The sequence below is a fragment of the Octodon degus genome, unplaced genomic scaffold (assembly GCF_000260255.1).
Source record: "Octodon degus isolate 3935 unplaced genomic scaffold, OctDeg1.0 scaffold00163, whole genome shotgun sequence".
NCBI lineage: Eukaryota > Metazoa > Chordata > Mammalia > Rodentia > Octodontidae > Octodon > Octodon degus.
In genome coordinates, this window is record NW_004524739.1 from 2,562,071 (window position 1) to 2,572,099 (window position 10,029).

General features: G+C 43.4%; 1 protein-coding gene across 3 annotated transcripts in view; it reads right to left on the bottom strand.

Annotated features, from left to right (window-relative positions):
* The window catches only part of Taf12 (TATA-box binding protein associated factor 12), a 24,322-nt gene extending 15,312 nt beyond the window's left edge, over positions 1–9,010 (bottom strand). For 2 of the 3 annotated variants that reach the window (XM_004642892.2, XM_023703042.1), the window contains exon 1: positions 8,896–9,010. The gene's annotated coding sequence lies outside the window, so the exon portion shown is untranslated. Of the gene's footprint in view, positions 1–5,482; positions 5,571–8,895 lie in introns of all 3 variants that reach the window. The other variant, XM_023703041.1, reaches the window with a different exon arrangement.
* Between the last annotated feature and the right edge of the window lie 1,019 nt (positions 9,011–10,029).

Here is a 10,029-nt window from a genome sequence, read left to right on the forward strand (position 1 = left end):
AAAAAAAAAAAAAAAAAAAAGAAAAGAAAAAAGAAAAAAGAAAAGAAATTCCTATTATAAGACCTGGGCAAAAACTATGACCTCTTATCAATACCAGATATAAATAATCACTCACCAAGTTATGAATCTACCTGAAGGAAGAGCTCCAATACCAGTAACTTCAATGAAGTGGGCTAACATAGGAGGAGAGTCACAGGTTCTCCCTAAACGAGACTGCAATTTATAGTACCCTTTGACCTGAACATACACTAATTCTAAGTGAATTATTTCTTAATATAAAAACTAGGCACTCCCTACTAGACTGACACTACCCTTAGTTCCTAAGACTCTTCCTATGGATGAATTTAAAGCATTGTAACACATTTGGGTGGATGACAACTACATGGGTTTTACAACTGCCAGACTCAGGTTGAATATGTAAAATTTCTGCATTTTGTAATTTTTAAAAATGTATTTGGTTGTTATAGGGTCTCACTACACAGCTCAGACTTGTAGTGATCCTCCTGTTTTCAGCCTCCCGAGTGCTGGGATTACAGGCATGTGCCACTGCACCTGGACTCTGGCTGGCTCAGCCCGTCCTGGGAATGGGGCTGGCATGGCATGCAGTACCAGGGATTGAACTGTGGTCCCTACACTTGACTGAGCTGGTGCTATTAGTCTGCTGAACTACCTCGTTGGCCCCCAATTTCTGCATTTTAAACTTGGCATGGTAACACACAAGAGTGCTTATTTACCATGCACACAGCCCTGGTTCAATCTCCAGGACCCTCCCCCACCACACATGAATGTTCAAAGCCTCCAAAGTCATGATCCTCAGTTTCCTGAATGGCTGGGGTTCTTGGCATCTAGTTAAACTTTAAAAAAAAATTTTTTTTTTCTCTGCAGTCCTAGAGTCAATCTAAGACTTCACGCATGTTAGGCAATTCTTTACCAAGGGCGTTTACAATGGGCTATAACCCCAGTCCTTTCTTTTTTGTGTGGTGGGTAGGATGTGGGAAGCAGCATCTTACTATGTAGTTCAGGATAACTCTGAACTCACTCACCATGTAGCCAGGCTGACTTCAAACTCATAGTGATCCTCCTGCCCCAGCCTCTTGAATGCTGGGATTACAACAGGTGTGGACCACTACATGTGGCCCCAGTTGGTTTTTAAAATTTTTATTTTTGAGACAAGATTTTGCTAAGCTGCTAAACTGCCATGGCTGGACTGGAACTTGCAATCATTCTGACTCAGCTTTCCAGAGTTCTGGGATGACAGGTGCGCATCATGCCCAGCTGATCAATTCATTTTACAGATTTGGGAGCAAGGGGCATAGCTCAGTAGTGGAGCACATACCTCATGTGCCCCTAGCCCTGAGCGTCATTCCCAGCACCACAAAACACTTGATCCATTTGAAATGGTGTGTGTGTGTGTGTGTTACATATAATCCTTATTTGTACACTCTTCTTCTCCAAGTAGATCAAATATTTAAAATTTAAACTTTTTTTTTTGTGGTGCTAGGGTTTGAACCAAGGAATGCTTTTATCACTAAATTATATTTTCAGCTCCTTTTTATTTTGAGAATAGGTCTTAGGGGCCAGGGAGATGGCTCAGTGGAATATGCGCTTCCCTGGCAAGCGCAAGGGCCTGAGTTCAATCCCCGGTTCCAGAAAAAAAAAAAAAAAAAGAGAGAGAATAGGTCTTGCTAAGTTCCCCGGGTGGCCTCAAACTGTCTCCATCCTCTTGCCTCAGCTCTCCTACTGCTGGCTTTATAGGTGTGCGCCACCATGCCCAATCCCAGTTTCTTTTTCTTCTTTTTTTGGTACTGGGGATTGAACTCAGGACCCTGTGCTTGCCAGGCAGGTGTTTATTCTACTGAGCTATTTCCCCAACTCCTTCATTTTCAATAATTATTGTCAAAGTTATTAATGAATAGAACACTGCACATGTATGAAATGTCAACCCACCAGCACTCTGGATGGCCAGGTAGGGAGAACCAGAAGTTTGAGCCCTGTCTGGGGAACTTAAGTGATTTAGCAAAAAAGACTGGGATGTAATTCAGTGTGAAAGCCTTGGGTTCAATCCTCATTGCTCATAAATTAATTTTTTTTTTTGGTGTCAGGAATCAAACTCAGGACCTTACACTTGCCAGGCAAGCACTGTGCCACTCAACTATTTTCCCGGCCCCTAAATTATTAGCTAAAAATAAAAAGGAGCCATTTTTAAATCCAGTTTTTCTTTATAAGGAGCCATTTTTTTGAGACAGGGTATCACTCTGTAGTTCAGGCTGGTTTTGAACTCCCTATATAGACCAGGATTTGAAGTGATTTTTCTGCCTCAGCTTCCCAAATGTTGAGATTACAGGTGCACACCACCATACTTGGCTTTTTTTTATTTTTATTTTTAGACAAAGGGTCTTGCTATGAATTTTAGGCCAGTCTTAAAAGTCACTATATGGTCAGGCTGGCCTCAAACTTGAGGCAACTTTCCTGCCTCAGCCTCCTAAGTGCAGGAACTCTAGGCGTGCATCATGACACCTGGCTTTGGAAGCATTCGCACAGCAATGTGTGAACGTTCTCAGCAATGGTATTCATAACTGCCCAAAACTAGAAATAGTCCAGACAACCTTCAATTAGCAAATGAAGAATCATTGGGGTCCCCAGAGTGGAGTATTATTTGGAAAGGAAGACTGATACGTGTCACTTGGGTGACTCTCAAATACATTATGCTAAAAACAATTCAAGACTCAAAGGCAATGTGACTCTACTTATACGACAGTGTGGAAAAGGCAAGGTTATAGGGATGGAAACACAAGGTGGCTGCTTCCAAGGGGCTGGCCGGGGAGGGCCCGACTGCTAATGAGCATGATTAAACTTGTGGGCAGGTGAAATGTGTCAAGCCCTGAGCTTGAGGTACTTCTGTGACATCTGCCATATTCTGAGTTGCAACTGCGCTTCAAAAAGAATTTTATTTGTATATAAAGTTAAAAACATAAATTGTAAAAAAAAAAAAAAAATACAGCCTCATCAGAATGGTCAATGACTCCATGTCCAAATTACCTGTGTACTGGCTATCTTTCTGGATTTTTAGGGACAGCATCTCACTATGGAGCCAGGCTGGCCTCAATCTCCCAATCCTCCTGCCTCAGCCTCTTGAGTGCAGAGATTATAGACACGCACACCCTCCCTCAGCTTCCTGACAACTTCCATCAGACCCAACTGTAGATAATGCTGACCGAACACCACAGAATGGAATGATGGTAAATAAGTTGATCTTGTTCAGTAATACACTATAGTTGGCTTTAGACTACTCAAATTTCTAACTCTCACTTCCTTAGAACGCCAAGAGAGGTAAAAACACGCAGAACCACAGGAATTTTGAGGGATAATTATAACTAACCTTTAATGTCACCTACTGTGAGGAAGTTATGTCCTCTCAGAGTCACAGGAAACTCTGGAAAGTCCATGCTTCCGAGAGACACCACTGAAAATATTTAGGGCAGGGGAAGTGGCTCAGTGGTACAGTACTTGCCTAGCACATGCAGAAGTCTGGGTTCTATTCCCACAAGTACAATAAACAAACAAACAATTAAGGAAAAAATATATACATATAATGATTCTATCAAAACAAGATTGTGCAGGGTATGCAGGTAGATGTTTATAATTTTAGCACTCCAGAGGCTGAGGCAGGAGGATCACCACAAGTTAAAGGCCAGCCTGGGCTACATTGTGACACCCTGTCTACAAAACAAAACAAAATTCCCAAAATCAACCAACCAACCAAAATTGTATGAGTGGATGGAGTTCAATTCACTAATTCTAGTGTCCCTCCTCCTTACCTGTACTAGTCAAACTGGTCAATAGGGGAAGAACTCCTTTTTTTTTTTTTTTTTGCCTTTTAACAACTCTGCACTGTGAACAGAAATCCTGTTAAAAAAAAAAAAATACCAAAAAGAAATCCAGTTGCTACCTTATTACTATATTTTAAGTATCTGAACTTTCAGAGAGAGAAAACAGAGACCTGGCAATTGGTATAAGACTCTGGCCTTAGCCAGGCAGACACAAACGTAATCCTAGCACTTGGAACGCTGAGGTAGGAATGCAAGATCAAGCCTATGTTGGGCTACAAAGTGGGACCTTCAATCAAAAATCCAATGAAGAATGGAAGGACGGAAGGACAGAAGGGAGGAAAGAAGGAGAAGGAGAAGGAGAAGGAGAAGGAAAAGAGGGAAGGAAGGAAGGAGGGAGGGAGGGAGGAAGAAAGAAGACTCAAAGATCATAGTCATCTCGGGATCTGTTCCATTAACTATTTAACAAAGAAAGACATGGGAACATGGGAATAAAGGCCAGATTGACTCTACAACCTGTTTATTCTCAAATGCTAAGGAATTTATATAATTTAAACAAAATACTGGAGGTCAAGGAGACTATGAATCTAATGGCATAAAAACCCGGTTAGTGTGGTGATGATTTGAACTAATGATTAATTTTTTTTTTTTTACCTAGTTGTTTCTCTCCACTTTGGCTTCTAGTTATATCTAAAGGAGTTCATATTTCCAAGCCTAAAGGAACCAAAAAAATCAATTATTTGTTGTTTATGAAACTTGAGAGCAATAAAAACAAGGGCTGATTTTTTTTCTCCTAATGCTTATTTTGGCTAGGCTGACCCAGTGCAGTTGTTTTTTTTTTTTTTTGGCGGAACCAGGGATTGAACTCAGACCCTTGCGCTTGCCAGGGAAGCACTTATTCTACTGAGCCATCTCCCCAGCCCCTGTTGTTTTTGATTTAATAGAAATGCACCATAGTACAGTGAGCAAGATATGGACTCCACACCCAGCATGGAGGTGCACACCTGTAATCCCGGCGGTGGGGAGGTCGAGACACAAGAATAGCCAGGCGTTCAAGGTCATTCTAGGGTGCACAGTGAGTTCAAGGCTAGACTGAACTATACAGTGAAACCTTGTCTTAAATACCCCAGTATCCATGTGGAGCCAGGTGTAGTGGCATGTGACTATAATCTCAGTACTCGGAAGGTTGAGGTAGGAGTGTTGAAAGTTTGAGGCCAGCCTCAAAGCTAACAACAGGGAGTTCAGGTCCAGCTTGAACTATGTACAGAGTCTGTGTCTCAAAAAAACAAACAAACAAACAAACAAACAAACACCTGGAACACAGTGAGATTGTCTCAAAATAAATAAATAAATAAATAAAACAAAACCCTGGTGTTTCAGGTCAAATACCAACGCTACCACTTAGTTAGAAGTCCTTGAACAAGTAACCTAAACTCTTTATGCCTTAATTTCTTTATCTGACAGTAACAGAATAAAGTGTAACTCAATCGGGTGTCTATCTGACAGTAAGGTTGCTGGAGTTCGAACCTCACGCCTCTCCAGCTGGCCAAAAGTGCCCTGAAGGCATTCAAGGAACAAAAAAAAAAAAAAAAAAAAAAGCCTTATCTGACAGTAATAGAATTAATAAAGTGGACCCCAAACAGGTGTGGTGACACATACCTGTAATGTCAGTATTCTGGGAGGCTGAGGCAAGATCTTGAATTTGAGCCAGTCAGGGCAACTTGGTGAGTCCCTATCTTAAAACTTAAAAATAACCAAACAAAGCCTAAAATAGCAGTGCTAGGCCAAGTGCACACCTCTAATCTCCGTACTCTGGGAAGCTGAGGCAGGAGAATCCCCAATTCAAGGATTAAGTCCCTTTTTTTCCTTTGGCACCAGGAATCAAGCGCTAAACCTTGAACTTGCCAGGCAGGTACTAGATCACTGAGCTATATCCCCAGCGTAAGACTCACAATTTAGCAAGCCCCTGTCTCTAAATAAAAGGGAGCTAGAGATACAGCTTAGTGGTGTAGTGCTCCTGAGTTTAAGCCCGTGTGTGGGGGTGGGGCGGGAGGGACCACCCACTATGCCTGTGAAAGGCCATGTTTTCTACCATAATTTGGCGTAACTAAATTCTACTTGTATCCAGGGCTTTGCAGATAGTATATAAGCTAAGCCACTGGGAAAAAAATGCCTGTGTCTCAACTATCTAGTTCAGGCTAACAATTAATTGAAAAAGTTAATGCAATTTAAGTATTTTGTGCTTCAAAATGCTCTTTTCTGACCTCCTAAATTTAAAAATAAATATGCCTTACTCCATTGCAAGGAAAAACTACTACTGTTGCTTTTATTTTTTTCTTTTTTTGCACTGAAGCCTACTGTGGCTTTTTTCTATCTTGAGTATCTCTGATTCTGTGAAAATTAGTTCTCAAATACCACACTATGTAAGTATTCCATTAAATTATAGTATTTGACATAATGAGGAATCTGAAGGGGAGGGGAGTGTTTTTGTTCAGTGAGATGCTTTGTAGAACTATGACTTCTATTTTGCTGATGGGCAAACTGAGACATGGAGAGGAATCCACTTAAAAAGTAGAAAATTTAAAAAAAAAAGTAGAAAATGTTAGAGGCACACATAACTGGGGCTGGGTCACTAGGTACTATGTGATTTCAGGCAAAGTATTTGACTTCTCTGAACCTGTTTATCTGCACAATGGGACTAACAATACCTAAGTTGTGAGGCTACAATAATTAAGTGCATATTACTTGAAAATGTTTGTACCTGGTTAGTCTGAGTAGGAGTCAATAAAAAATACTATTACCAAAGAAGCCAAGTAACTAGTGTAAATCTTTTTCTTTGTGGTTCAGAGGATTGAACCCAGGGCCTTGACACAGAGTCACATCCCCTGCTCGTCACCCCCCATCCACTTTTTCAAAAGTTTGAGACTAGAACATGGCATGGTGGCCCATGCCTGTAATCCCAGCACTAGGGAAGCTGAGGCCAGAGAATCACTGAGTTAGAAGCCAGCCGGGACTACACAGTGACTTCAAGGCCATTCTGAACTACGTAGTGAAACCCTATCTCCAAAAAACAAAAACAAAAATATTTTGAGTTTGAGCCAGGTATTATGGCACATTCTATATAATTACACCACTCTGGAAGGTTGAAGAAAGAGGATGGAATGCTTGAGCCCTGCCTGGGAACCTTAGCAGACCCTATCTCCAAATAAAGGACGGGGATGTAGCTCAGAGTGGAAACACTGAGTTCAATCTCAAGTACTGCTTTAAAAAAAAAATTGAGACAGGGTATTAAATTTCCAAATGTCCAGGAGGACTTTGCAGTCTTCTTGCCTCAGCTTCCCAGAGCATGGGATCACAGGCAGGCATGCCCCACTACGTCTACCCCTTACAATCCTTATCTAAAATCAGGTATCCCTAGTAAATGCTTGTGCTAAAAATATAGATGGCAAGTTACTTATTTGTGATGTTCCAAATAGTTTTGTTTTTGTTTTTGGTTTTTTTTTTTTTTTTTTTTGCAGAGCCAGGGATAAGGACCTTGCACTTGCCAGGCAGGAACTTACACCACTGAACTATATCCCTGGCCCCCCAAACAGTTTATTAAAAAATAAACCCTGGGCTTAATTTAAAAGTTTCCTAATTGAAAATGATACTGACTGTTATATTAGTACAGACATGAGTCACGGTACTGCATTAGGTAAAAATTTCCCTCTTAGCAGGGCACAGTGGAGCAGGCCTGTAATCCTTTTTTTTTTTTTTTTTCTTCAATCCTTAAGATTACAGAAAGGTTGAAGCAGGAAGACTGAAAGTTCAAGTAGCCTGGGCACTTTAGCCAGCCCCTGCCTCAACAATTTAAAAAGGGGAGGAGGAGCCTGGGAATATAGCTCAGTGGTAGATCACAGTTGGGTTCAATCCCATTAAGAGGAGGGGGAAAAAAATCTCTCCTGATTTTGAAGGTAAAGATTCTAGAAGCATTTATTCAAGGAATATTAACTAAGCATCTGTTGTTTGCTACACACAGCAGGGTACCGCATCAAACTTATGATCTAGCTATTCATTGTCTCCATGTGATCTTAAGTCCTCTTTAGACCTTTGGCCCCTTAAGTGTGAAACGGGCGTGTAAGAGATGACCTTTTCACCCTCTCTGACGTTCTATTTGAAATGCACAGATCTGTGCTTAGCCGGGGCGACTGCAATGGGGGGTAAAGCACTCGTCAAGTATACAACTGAGTTCAAACTGCTTCCAACTTCATATCCGATTCTCAATAATGAAGCAGAAAAAAAAACGAAGATGCTTGAATGTTGGCTTCCTAGATTAAGTATGTGATACAAGAAAAGCCTGCCTGCCAACAATCAAGGAGGCAGCGCGAGGGAGTCTTCTCCTGTATACATCCTTTATCACTGGGTACAGAGAATACGAGAGAAAAAAACTGATCGTTCTATCTTTTCCATTCTCTTTTTCTCTTGGAGACTGATCTCACACCAGGTCCCCTCGGATCCTGCGCTTCTCGGAGCCTAGCTCCTCACAGCCCTGTTTCCTAAGATACTTGGGAGTCTCAAAGCCCCGATCTTCACTGCCAGCTTCTGCTCCTTCCTAAACTCAAGTCTTCTCTGCCTGCTTCTGCCTCTCAGGAACCTGTCTTCGCTGCTCTCTTTCTGAATCCTTAGGAGCCTGGGTCTTGGCTGTCCCGCTTCTGTGCTTAGGAGCCCAAGTCCTCACGGCTCCACTTCTACCTCTGTGGAGCCCGTGTCTTCACTCACGCCCGGTTTCGTTCCGTCCCTCTCTCCTCCTAAAAGTACGGGTCTCACAATCCTGTCCCTCTCAGACCGCTTTCCCTCAGATGCCGAGGAACTCACATCCGTCCCCGTTCTTAAGTCTCGTTCGGAGCCCGGGTCCCCACAGCCGCGTCTTCTCCGAGCCCGATACCCTCAAGTCCCGTCCCAAGAGCCTGAACGCTCACAGCCCGGTCTCCTCCACAACCTGGCTCTTGAAACACTGACCCACTGTGGGTCTGGGTCCTGACTCCCTCCTCCCGCTCTTCTTCCTCAACTGCCAGGGCCCAAGACTCACAGGCAGCAGCGTCTATCTCCCCATGATATGCGGAGACTGCCCCAGTGAAGCTTTCGTCTCAGCAGCCGGTCCGACTGCGTGGCCCTCCCCGAGTACTTTCCGGCACCGCTCCCCGCCTCCAACCCGGAAACGCGCGGCTCTTCCGGCCGGCGGGCGCGCGCCCGGCTCGCGCAGGCGCAGAGCGCGCTCGGACACGTGCGTGCGGGGCTGCGCCGCCGCCGGGCTGCGCGGAGAGGGCTCTGTCCCGCCGGTGGGGGAATGGTGGCGTGGGCGAACGCTGCCTCTTCCATCTCGGTGTTGCGAGCCGTGTCCTAGGTGCTTCTTCCCGATTCGTCTTGCACCTTTCGCGAGCGTGACCGGTAATGGACGCCCTGGGAAGGCTTCGAGGTCGCCATTTTTCCTTGGTGCCTTTGTCGTGACATCAGGACGGGGGTATCACCCGGGAGGCAGAACACATAGAAATCCTACTTGGGGACCTGGCGGACTGGTTGCGCCTGTTAGTTTGTGGTTAATGACAATAGCAGGTCAGGAAGTAGGTTCAGCCCCTTCCAATGTCATTTAATTTTGAGGAATGAGAAGTTTATTGTCTTTTTTTTTTTTTTTTTTTTGCGACAAGGTCTTGCCATGCAATTAAAGCTAGCCTTGAGCTCACTTTGTAGCCCAGGCGGGTTTCAATTTACAAAGATCCTCCTGCCTCAGCCTCCTGCTAGTGCTGGGATTACAGGCACGTGCCACCACACCCAGCCCTTTTATCAGTTTTGTTGTTGAGCTATGGGTTGGTTTTTCTTTTTTTTGAGAAAAGGTCTCATGATGCAATGCAGGCTGGCCTCGACCTCACTGGCCTTAAACTTGGAGTAATCTGCTTGATGTCCTGATTTCCAGCTGAAGTACCGGGCATCTCTTAATGACCCACGGTGAATGTATATTCACTCACCTAACAAATACTCATTGTCCTGTGGTATGCCAGGCTTTTTGCTATATACTGGGTACATACTGGTGACTAGAACAGACAATCCTTGTGCTAAGAGTTTACAATCTGTAGCAAACATATATGGGGTAAGACAGTACCAGAATAGGCAGGGGGAAATAAAAATAATTAAGATGTGTTATGCACATTTTATCAGTAAAATGCAC